Source organism: Eurosta solidaginis, chromosome 1, assembly GCF_040869045.1.
Source record: "Eurosta solidaginis isolate ZX-2024a chromosome 1, ASM4086904v1, whole genome shotgun sequence".
In the NCBI taxonomy this organism is placed as follows: domain Eukaryota; kingdom Metazoa; phylum Arthropoda; class Insecta; order Diptera; family Tephritidae; genus Eurosta; species Eurosta solidaginis.
In genome coordinates this window covers 256075537-256088091 of record NC_090319.1, presented here as the reverse complement: position 1 = coordinate 256088091, position 12555 = coordinate 256075537, and the positions used below count along the sequence as shown (strand labels likewise).

The 12555-nt window shown below is 41.9% G+C and overlaps 1 protein-coding gene across 2 annotated transcripts in view; it reads right to left on the bottom strand.

Moving 5' to 3' along the window:
- The window catches only part of LOC137237141 (aminopeptidase N), a 222555-nt gene extending 210512 nt beyond the window's left edge, over positions 1 to 12043 (bottom strand). For both annotated transcript variants that reach the window (XM_067760433.1, XM_067760434.1), the window contains exon 1: positions 10669 to 12043. The gene's annotated coding sequence lies outside the window, so the exon portion shown is untranslated. The remainder of the gene's footprint in view (positions 1 to 10668) is intronic.
- Between the last annotated feature and the right edge of the window lie 512 nt (positions 12044 to 12555).

The window sequence follows — 12555 nt, the reverse complement described above, 5'->3', positions numbered from 1 at the left end:
AAAAGGGAGTGGTGGTAGTTGTATAGGTGGTCGTCTTTTCGAGATATCGCCATAAAGGTGGACCAGGGGTGACTCTAGAATGCGTTTGTACGATATGGGCATCAAGTGAAAGGTGTTAATGAGTATTTTAAAAGGGAGTAATCCTTAGTTCCATAGGTGGACGCCGTTTCGAGATATCGCCATAAAGGTGGACCAGGGGTGACCCTAGAATTTGTTTCTACAATATGGGTATCAAAAGAAAGGTGTTAATGAGTATTTTAAAAGGGAGTAATCCTTAGTTCCATAGGTGGACACCGTTTCGAGATATCGCCACAAAGGTGGACCAGGGGTGACCCTAGAATTTGTTTGTACAATATGGGTATCAAAAGAAAGGTGTTAATGAGTATTTTAAAAGGGAGTGATGCTTAGTTCCACAGATGGACGCCGTTTCGTGATACCGCCATAAAGGTGGACTAGGTGTGACCCTAGAATGCGTTTGTACAATATGGGTATCAAAAGAAAGGTGTTAACGAGTATTTTAAAAGGGAGTGATGCCATAAAGGTGGACCAGGGGTGACTCTAGAATGCGTTTGTACGATATGGGTATCAAATGAAAGGTGCTAATGAGTATTTTAAAAGGGAGTAATCTTTAGTTACATAGGTGGACGCAGTTTCGAGATATCGCCATAAAGGTGGACCAGGGGTGACCCTAGAATTTGTTTGACCATATAGGATCAAAAGAAAGGTGTTAATGAGTATTTTAAAAGGGAGTAATCCTTAGTTCCATAGGTGGACGCCGTTTCGAGATATCGCCATAAAGGTGGACCAGGGGTGACCCTAGACTTGTTTGTACAATATGGGCATCAAACGAAAGGTGTTAATGAGTATTTTAAAAGGGTGTATAAAAATGCACTATGTGGGGTATGTGCACACGGGAGATAAGGGGAAAGCACTTCACTGCGAAAGAAATAAAACAATGCGATAACTTTCGGTTTGTATATATATAAATATAAACTTTATTAATATTAATGTTTATTATTTAAGTCTTTGTTTCAACGATTTGGGATTTAACACTTTTATTTATTTAGTAGGTATGTATCTTTGACGCGATTTCAGCTTCTTTAATTTTAGAGGTGTGAATGTAGATAGGCTGACGGCGAACAACTAACTTAAAAGCGGTCCAATGCATTCAGTTGGACCGCTTACTTTTAACTTAAGGAGAGAGAAAAACGGTAAGTGTATAAATAGGTAAATAGGAAAATATGTATGCATTTCTTAAATCTGCATATTTTAGGCAAACGGTAGCTTACTAAATCGATACAGGGTGAATGTAAAATATGAGTATGAGTATGAGTATGTGATTTTATACAATGTAAATATTTCTGAATGGTAAGTATTTCAAATAAGGGTAAGTATTTCTGAAATGTCTATATATAATTAAAAAGGGTAGGTATATATTACAAATTTAAGGTAAGTATTAAGATGTAAGGATTATATATATTAATATTGTACGTGTATGCATATGTATATTTGACTCATGTCTTCAACATGGCGGCCGGCCTGCGGAGCTGAGGGATGTAGACGCTCTTCGAGATCCTCTGAGGTTCCGTCGACTTTGTTGAAGATTCTTCGCTGTGTAGAGAGTTGCTATGGCGGCAGTTCCTGAGATGGGAGGAGGCAGAGTTTAGTAATGTTTCGCGTGACTATACCTGCTTGGGTGCGGACATCTACCACACGAACCCGTTGATCGGCGCCCGCATGGAGTTTGATAACTCGGCCCAAACGCCATTCATTGGGGGGTGAAGGTAGTATTTATTAATGACCATATCTCCTTCGCGAATATTTTGTTGGGGATGTTTCCATTTATATCTTTTATGCAAGGTTTGTAGGTACTCGCTCTTCCAACGTGAGCTGAACTGGTGATGCAGAACCTTTAATCTTTGCCATTTCGTAGTAGGGGATACGTTTTCGGCATTCGGTTCGGGTGAGGAAGTTAAGGGGGCTCCTCGAAGAAAATGTCCAGGAGTTAGGGCTAATAAGTCGCTTGGATACTGTGACATGGGGAGAGAGGGCGAGAATTGAGCACTGCTTCGATTCGAATGAGCAGAGTGGTGAATTCCTCAAATGTAAACTTTTGATTTCCAGCTACTTTTGTGAAATGGGTTTTGAAGCTCTTTGCTGCGGCTTCCCATAGGCCGCCCATGTGTGGGGCATACGGCGGTATTAATTGCCAAGAGAGGCCCTGTACCGCATACCTTTGTGCAATATCAACAGCTGCTTCTTTGAGGAATAGGGCTATCTCCTTCTGGATCGCTCGTTGTGCGCCAACAAACGTCTTTCCGTTGTCAGACATTATTTTGTGGGGTAATCCGCGTCGTCCTACGAAGCGGGTGAAGGCGGCTCTGAAGGCTTCAGTTGTCAAATTTGTGCATGATTCGAGGTGGACTGCTTTAGTGGAGAAGCAGACGAATACGCAAACGTACGCTTTCGTGTAAGAAGCTCGTCGTAAGAGGGACGTTTTCACCATAAATGGGCTAGCGAAATCAACTCCTGTTACGTGAAATGGCACTGAGTAAGTGGCACGTTCGGGGGGTAGAGGGGCCATTATTTGTGAACGCATTTGTTGTTTGTATATCGTGCACGTCTTGCATTGGAATATGCATTTCTTTACTTTCTGCTTGATGCGGGGAATATAGTATTCCGCTTGTATCATGCGAATCATCAGTTGCACCTCAGCATGAAGCAATACTTTGTGGAGAAAGTCTAATAGCAGTGAGCAGAACTTGGAGTTATCTGGGATAATTATCGGGTATCGTTCATTCTCGCTGATGTCGGCATTAACTAAACGACCCTTAACTCGCAGGATGCCAGCATTATCTAGCATGGGATTGAGGGTCAACAATGAACTTTTCTTGCTGATGTGATTTGAGGCTTCTAATTGCGCGAATTCTGCTGGGAAATGATGGCGTTGCGTTAACATGATGAGTTTAATTTTTGCGAAATATAGTTCTTCCTGCGTGAGAGCTAGGGAACTGGAAATTGGTTGTTTCTGGGTTTGGCGGATAAACCGGTACATGAAGGCCACAACTCTTAACGCGCGCGGATATGATGAGAATCGTTCCAGTATATCGGCATGATCGACAGCATGCCAGGCTTCTACGAGTTTCTTCTCCGGAGGGGTTGAAGTAGAAGGGACATATTTTGGCCAGAACAAGCTCGGTTTAGAGAGCCATTGGGGTCCATTCCACCATAACGAAGAGTCAGCTAAGTCTTGCGGCTTGCATCCTCGGGTTCCTAAATCGGCGGGGTTGTCAGCACTGGGTACGTGGCGCCAAGATGCGTTACTAACGTTCTGTAGAATCATGGTGATTCTATTTGCCACGTAGGTTTTCCATGTATGTGGGGGTTTTTCTAGCCAAACCAACACGATGGCGGAGTCTGACCAGAGTGTCAGTTCGTATGGTGGCAGATTTAATTGGGATTGAGTGTCTGCTACTAATTTTTATAACAGTACTGCGCCACAGAGTTCAAATCGTGGTAAGCTAATCGTCTGTAGAGGAGCGACTTTGGTTTTAGCCACGAAAAGCTGAGATGAGAAGGAATTTTCATCATGTTGTACTCTGATATAGACGCATGCTGCATATGCTTTTTCTGAGGGATCTGAGAAACCGTGTATTTGGATGCATTTATTTGGGGCGAATTGCACCCATCGTGGAATACGTATATTGCTTATGGCTGGGAGACTTTCCCGGAAAGTGTTCCACTTATGAACAGATGCGGGTTTGACCTGTTCATCCCAGTCGGTACCTTCTAACCACAGCTGTTGGAGGAGAATTTTGGCTTGGATCATTATTGGCGAAAGCCATCCTGCGGGATCGAACAGCTTAGCTACGGCCGAGAGTATTTGCCGTTTTGTGTGTGACGTAGAGTCCGGTATTGGGTCGTAAGAGTACGAAAAGGAGTCAGTTAGAGCATTCCATCTTATGCCCAGAGTTTTAGTGGAGCTGGTGTCATGGAATTTAAGAAATTCCGCATCTAAGACATCAAGAGCTGGAATCGAATTGAGAATTTCTGCTCTGTTTGCAGTGATTTTTTTGAGTGGAAAGCCAGCCGATTTTAGAGCTTCGATAGTTTGATTCATGGAAGCGAGAGTGGACTGTATATTATGCCCGCCTGAGAGGACGTCATCTACGTAAGTTTCTTGAAGAATGATGTCTTTAGCGAGCGGGTGAGTTTCTTCGCAATCCTGAGCGAGTTGGTGGAGTGTACGGATTGCGAGATATGGAGCGCAGTTTACACCGAAAGTGACGGTTTTCAACTTAAAGTCTTGGAGTGGCTGGTGAGGAGATTTCCGAAAGAGAATTCTCTGAAAGTCTTGATCCTCTTCCTTAACGAGAATTTGGCGATACATTTTTTCGATATCGCCATTGAACACGAACTTGTAGAGGCGCCAATTGAGAATTATTGACGTCAAGTCGTTTTGGAGAATCGGGCCTGGGTATAAAACATCATTCAGAGAGTTTCCTGAGTGCGATGTCTTTGATGCATTAAATACTACGCGAACCTTTGTGGTTTTGCTGTCGGGTTTGAGAACAGCGTGATGAGGGAGGTAAAATGAGAAATATCTACCATTTCTGATTACTTCTGTGTTTGGAGCGGGCTGCATGTGGTCCATTTGGAGGTACTCTGTGAGTACTTCTGAGTACTTTTCACATAATTCGGGCTTTTTTTCCAGACTCCTTTCTACACTGATGTATTGTTGCTGCGCTCCTGGGCGGGAGTGCCCTAGTGCCAATGAGTGGGGGAAATTGGCTTTAAAGGGAAGTTTTACGACGTAACGTCCATCTTCTCTTCTTGTGGTTGTAGATGTGTAGAGGGCCTCACAAAATTGGTCCTCCGGTGATCTGGATAGAGTTGTTTGGATCTCTTCCTGTTCCCAGAACCGTTTGAGTAGAGTGCTGATGTCCGGTTCTGTTGATTCACTGGCTTGTGTAGAGTAGGTGGAGACTAGTTCTTTTACTAGTCCGCTGAGAACCCATCCAAAATATTGTGTTTTGAGCTATAAGGGTTTCTTGCGGATTTCGTTGCAGACCATCGAGCAGTATTTGGGGAATTATATCGCTTCCTATAACCATGTCTATTTTTGAGGGATTGAGACAGTTAGGATCTGCGAGCTGGAGAGAGTGGAATGCCTCTAAGCTGACTTTTGAGATTTTCTTATTAGGAAGAAAATGAGTGAGTTGTGGGAGCAAAATTGCGTTGGTGCTAATCTCTTTGCTTAAGTCTGAGGAGCAAAGAGTTACCTCGCAGATTTTGTTTGCTTTTTGCACCACTGTGCCTCCCATTCCTGAGATTTCATATCCTGCATTTTTTGTTGGGAGGCCTAACATTTTTTGGATTCGGGTTGCCAAAAATGTTTTCTGAGAGCCTTGGTCAATAAGTTCGCGAATTTTATGGTACTCCCCGGCATGGTGAATGGGGACTAGTGCCGTTGGGAGTAGTGTTGTTTCACAGCTACTGGAGAAATGTGACGAGACCGTGTGGGTGGTTGAGTCCTGGTGTTTCTGCGCCACTGCTTCAATCGCTGCTTGCCTTGATGTCGATGCTTGTTCATCATTTATTTGATATGGGATTGTGGTTTGGGCTAGTGTATTTTGGGGTCTGAGGCCTGTTGCCCGAGATGCGTTCTGATGTTGTTGACAATGGAGGAGAGAGTGATGTCGTTTTTGGCAATAAACGCATGAAAACTTGCTCTGACAATCACGCTTGAGATGTGAGTATGACAAACAATTCTCGCAATAATTGTTTTCTTTTACTAATTTGAGGCGGTCTGCTACCGTAAGCTCTTTGAATTTCACGCAAAACATCATTGAGTGGTTTGAGTTACATAGCTTGCAAGAGACTTGCTGTGGTTTTGAGTGATGATTATTAGAGTGAAAATTATTTGTTCTGTTTTTATTTGAGAACGTGGAGTTGTGGATTGAGTTTTGGTTTGTGGACCTGGGTGTGAAGTTTGGTAGAGGATTTCTAGGCTTACCTGGTCGGTAATTGTGGAGTCTCTCTACTACTTCGTATCTGGAAGTCAAAAATTTGTCCATATCTGACCACAGTGGCAACTCTTTCCGAGAAGTAAGAGATTGCTCCCATAGGGACAGGGTTCCACTGGGCAGCTTTGAGGAGCAAATATACACAAGAATGGGGTCCCAATTAGAGGTTGGGATACCTTGTGCTTCCAGGGTACACAAACAATTATTTATGGTTGTTTGCAGCTTTTGAATTTGCTCCCCGTTTTCTGAGAAAATTTGATGAAGACTAAAGAGGGTCTTCTGTTGGTTATCAACCAATATTCTTCGGTTTTCGTACCGAGCTTTGAGGGCGTCCCATGCTAACTGAAAACTGTTGTCTGTGAGAGGGTATTGCTTCACTAACTGACCTGCTTGGCCTCTCGTTTTCTGCCGTAGGTGATATAGTTTTTGAGCTTGAGTGAGTTTGGGATGATTGCCGTAGACTGCCGTAAACATATCCCTGAATGCCGGCCAGTCTTCGTATCCGCCGTGGAATATTTCAGTATCGCAGGGTGGTACTTTGAGGTATACTTGTGATGAGTTAGAAGTATTTGGGGGATTTAAGGGCTGAGATATTTGAGGCGAGGGTCGCAGTAGTTGTATGGCGTCCATAATTTGTGACATGCAAATTTCATAGCTTTCAGAGCACTTTTGGTATTTTTGCTCTATCGAATCGGTGGACTCCTGATGGGATGGAGAAAGAGATACATTTCTGTAGGAATCTAGGAGTGATTCCCACAATCTTTCGAGCTGTTGTGTTTTTACCTTGAGAAGTGACTCAGTTTGGTCAGCTATCAGGGTTGCTGACCACTTTGAGTAAAAGTGGCCAACCCCCTAATCCAGGGGTGTTATGCGGACCGTGCCTATTGGACGATTTGCAGCCAGGGGATAAATTCGGCTGTATTCGAACGGAGCCTTCCCGACACCGGGCCATCTCGGGAAGTATTTATGGCCTTACCGCAGTAAGGGGCGCTGAGTCTTCTAAGAAGACAGGTAAAAGAAATGTTTAAACTCGCAAAGACCGCGGAAAGCGAAGCGTGTCGGGACGAGTACAGGGATCTACTGAGGATCTACAAGTGTGAAATTACCAGGGCGAAGAGAAACTCATGGAAAAGTTTCTGTACGGACATAGAGTGCTCCAGTGAAACAGCACGGTTGAAAAAAGTCCTAGCAAAGGGAATCATAGTCCAGGGACTAATAAAGAAAGAGAACGGGGAATGGTCACGTGATAGTGAGGAATCCCTTGAGGTGCTTCTCGATACACATTTCCCATCGGGAGACGGTTTAGAAGAACCAGCAGACATCACTCACACTTCGATCACGGAGCTAGTGGTGCCGGGCTTGGTGACCGATACCAAGATCGAGTGGGCAGTGAAGACGTTTTCTAAGTTTAAATCGCCGGGCCCAGATGGTATATTCCCGGCCATGCTACAAGTCTCAAGTAGGGCGGTCGTGGAATGGCTTAAAATAATATTCGATGGGTGCATAAGACCGAATCATGTACCGCACTCTTGGAGAACTGCTCGTGTAGCTTTTCTACCAAAGGCGGGGAAGATCGGTCACGTGTATCCCAAAGACTATAGACCCATTAGCTTAACATCATTTCTGCTCAAAACCTTTGAGAGGCTGATATATGTGTACATAAAGTCCAACGTGGATGAAAAGCTGCTCTCCACAACACAGCATGCGTACACCAAAGGCAAGTCGGTAGACACCGCATTGCATAGGGTGGTAATAAGCATAGAGAAATCCCTGGAATATAAGGAGTATGCTCTAGGAGTCTTCTTGGACATTGCCGGGGCTTTCAATAATGTTGCAAAATGGGCGATTATGGATGGTCTTAATTACATTAAAGTACATCCTGCCTTAATCAGATGGATCGGCTGCATGTTAAATTGCAGAAATCAGTGGACAGGGGCACGCCGCAGGGAGGGCTGCTATCACCTCTGCTGTGGACACTGGTCATCAACCAACTGCTCAGGCAATTCGATGAGGGACCCGTAAAACTTACGGCTTACGCAGATGACGTTGCAATTGTCATAAGTGGAAAATGCCTTCCAACGATTAGTTCTTTGATGGATCGGGCGCTTCGGGATATTCATACCTGGGCATCTAATGTCGGGCTGAAAGTCAATGCGGAGAAGACGGATATGGTCTTGTTTACAAAGAGGTACAAGGTCCCAAATTGGACCAGGCCTAAGTTAGGAGCGGTGACCTTACAGGAGAAACCTTGCACAAAATATCTAGGAATCATCCTAGACAGTAAGCTGTCATGGAAGCTCAACGTGGAGGAGAGGGTCATGAAGGCCTCAACGGCACTCTATGCATGTAAAAGAATGCTGGGGTGTACGTGGGGCCTATCGCCCTCTCTTTCTCATTGGGTTTTTACAGCTATTGTAAGCCCTATTCTATACTATGGAGTTCTTGTTTGGTGGAAAGCCACACAAAAAACAACATACCTCAAAAAATTAGAGGGGGTATGCAGACTATCGATGCTTTGCATTACGGGAGCCCTGAAAACAACCCCGACGGCTGCACTGTATGCCATTCTGCACATTCCACCTGTAGACCTGGTAGCAAAGAACAAAGCGTTAACGACCGCAACCAGGCTCGATGCTTCGGGGCAGCTTGAGCGCCGACCATATGGCCATAGTAGTATAGCGTCCTCAGTCACAAGACGAACAGACTACATGATTCCCTACCTGCACTTTGAGGGAGATCTTAAGGCCACAATAGAGGTGGACGGTTGGCGCAAGGGTGCGCAAATGGCGGACGAGGCGATACATGTGTACACCGATGGTTCCAAAATAGTGGAAGGAGTAGGGTCTGCGGTATACTGCGCTGATCCGGAATTAAGCAGATCCTACAGGCTGCCGGATTACTGTAGCGTTTTCCAAGCGGAAATATTAGCCGTAACCAAAGCAGTAGAAACCCTGGAAGAGAATAGCTTAAGCTGCAACCGTGTTAACTTTTATATTGATAGTCAAGCAGCAATTAAGGCAATAATCTCGCATAGCACAGCATCTAAATGCGTGTTAGAGTGTAAGCAGTCTCTGGAGAGAATCGGGACAGGGAGAAGCATACATCTATATTGGGTCCCAGGGCATATGGGAATAGATGGGAATGAAAAAGCGGACGAATTAGCTAAAAAGGGCGCATCCCTTGAAGCTTGCTCCGTAGACGTCCCAATTAGATTGGGCGAGATTAAGCGAAGGCGAGAGGTGCACATGATCGACCAAGCAGAAAAGTCGTGGGTTCAAGCGCGGGGCTGTAAAGTGTCGAAGATTATGTGTAGGTCTTACAACCTTAGACTAACACAGTTGCTTCTATCATTAAAAAGAGAGGACTGTAGACTCATGACGGGTATTCTGACTGGACACTGCCTTCTGGCGTCACATGCCTTTAAATTAGGCTTGGTCAGTGATAGCAGATGTAGGAAGTGCGGGTTGGAGGAGGAAACGATCGAGCACGTTCTGTGCTCGTGCCCTGCACTTGCCAGGCTAAGACTCCAGCTATTAGGAGTGATACAGCTGTCAGATCTAGAAGCAGCAAGTGACTTAAGTCCTAGGAAGCTTCTAGTATTTGCCAAGAGGACGGAGTTATTTTATAACATAGGTCCTGGTTTTTGATAGGGTTTTTCAGTTTGGTCGAAAAAACAAACTTCTGGTAACACTACGGACTCAATCAGTATATGTGAGGTCCTCATGGACCGGCCAGTTCAACCTACCTACCTTGAGTAAAAGGCCTCTAGTCTATTGCTTTCGAAAATGAAAGTATCAAGGCTTGCATCTGATCCGCTTGCGGGGAGAGATTCATTTTTATTTTCCAATCCCATTTTTCCGCTTTGAGTAATACTTGAAATTTAATTTATTGGAAAGAGGTAAAAAAAATTAATTGAGTATTGAGCGGGGAGCTCACAAAATTATTTTTGATATTTTGTATTGATTTTGTCCACTGTGAATAATTTCCTTTTTGCTACACTGTACTTTAACACCGCTTATGTATCTAGCAACAGTGATTGAATTGAGAGTGAGCAATGTGGGTGGCGCTTACGTATATACGTATATGAGTTGTGCAAACGGTAGATAAATTAGACTGGCCCTTTTTTATATTTTTTTCCAACCCGAAAATCTTATTTGAGAAAATATTTTAACGAATGTGTACTCAAGCTGGAGACTATTACTATTAAATTGTTAATATGAGTAAGTATTTTATGTTTAGGGGTTTATTGGGTCACTCTAGTAATGGTGTTTTATTATACCTTTCTCTGTTCTGCCTTAGCGCGTCTAAGTGCAGTTAGCGGATTTTTTGGAAGTTTTTTTTTTTTTTGACGCTGCTAATGAGTGAGTAGCGTGGGGTATGTACGTGATGGGATTTGAGTTGGTATGTATATATGTATATTGGTAGCGGTTCCTTTCCAGAGATTTTTTGTGAACAAGAGTATTTTGAGAAAATGAAATATCGGTAAGTATATGTAGGATATATACTGTTACCCTTTGGAGGAGAGTTAAAGTTCACTAACTTTAATTAACGACCGCTACTTATATACTTATTAAATTGAGACTTACCGCTTGTCTGCTGTTACTAGGGCTTTTTGCTTTTTTTTTTTTTTTGGGGACTGTACCTTGCTGAATGTTGTTGTTGCGGTTGTGGAAGGGAAGATTTCGTGCTGTTGTTTCTTCTTTTCTTATTGACTTTAGTTTTCAGGTTTGCAGATCACCTCTTTTCTAACTTTTGATGTTTCTTTTCAACAATTTATTCGTTTCTTTGCAGGTTTTTCCGGAGCACCACACTTATGTAAACCTTTCTTTTCCTTTTCAGGTTTCTTTTTGTTTTTTGTCAAGGTTCTGGTGCACCACTTTTGCAGGTCTACTGCTCGTGGTAAAAAAAAATATTAATTCGTGATTTTATTTTTCACTGCTATTTCAAAAATTTAGACCGCTCTTCTTTTTTCCGTTTTTTGAATTTTCTATTGTTATATTTTTGTTGCACACCCTATTATGCACTATTTATATATGTATGATTATATATAACTATGCTTCAAAAACTTTTTTTTCACTTCCACTGTATTTGCTCTTTCTTTTTTTTTTTTTTTGCTTTAAAAGTTCTTATATGCAAAAAAACATTTTCTCAATTATACTGTTTCTCGGTTTTTTCCAATTGTAAATTTTTTCACTTTGTTGATTTTTTTTTTTTCGCACCACTCTATTTATATGTAGGTACTCTTTTGCGGGTTTCCTTTTGGCATGCACAAAATTCTTTTTTACTTTAGATTATGCACTTTTAATTTTCGTCTTTCTTTACTTGTTGCTTCTTAATTTTCACTTGTGTACACTGTAAGCGTTGTGGTAAACCTTTTTTATGTTCTTGTATTTGCACAGTAGGCTTTAGAAAGTTTTGTTGATTACTGTATTTTATTTTTTTTAACAAATTTTTGTTTTTTTTTTAGTTCAGCCTAATGAGCGGTATGTATGTACATATGTATGTGATTAGATGAATGTTTCACTGCACTCTTTTCTTTTTAATTTTTACTTTATTTTCACAATTTTAAAAAGTCAACGCCTCGCGAAAGCCGATATAATTATGTTTAACTTTTTATTTAAATTTTGAGTGTTTCGTAGGTCACTGTTTCACTTTTATGGCTCCAAAAGGACCATGTATAAAAATGCACTATGTGGGGTATGTGCACACGGGATATAAGGGGAAAGCACTTCACTGCGAAAGAAATAAAACAATGCGATAACTTTCGGTTTGTATATATATAAATATAAACTTTATTAATATTAATGTTTATTATTTAAGTCTTTGTTTCAACGATTTGGGATTTAACACTTTTATTTATTTAGTAGGTATGTATCTTTGACGCGATTTTAGGTTCTTTAATTTTAGAGGCGTGAATATAGATAGGCTGACGGCGAACAACTAACTTAAAAGCGGTCCAATGCATTCAGTTGGACCGCTTACTTTTTAACTTAAGGAGAGAGAAAAACGGTAAGTGTATAAATAGGTAAATAGGAAAATATGTATGCATTTGTTAAATCTGCATATTTTAGGCAAACGGTATCTTACTAAATCGATACAGGGTGAATGTAAAATATGAGTATGAGTATGAGTATGCGATTTTATACAATGTAAATATTTCTGAATGGTAAGTATTTCAAATAAGGGTAAGTATTTCTGAAATGTCTATATATAATTAAAAAGGGTAGGTATATATTACAAATTTAAGGTAAGTATTAAGATGTAAGGATTATATATATTAATATTGTACGTATGCATATGTATATTTGACTCATGTCTTCAACAAAGGGAGTGGGTCTTAGTTCTATAGGTGGACGCCGTTTCGAAATATCGCCATAAAGGTGGACCAGGGGTGACTCTAGAATGTGTTTGCACGATATGGGTATCAAATTAAAGGTATTAATGAGAGTTTTAAAAGGGAGTGTTGGTAGTTGTATATGTGAAGGCGTTTTCCAGATATCGACCAAAATGTGGACCAGGGTGACCCAGA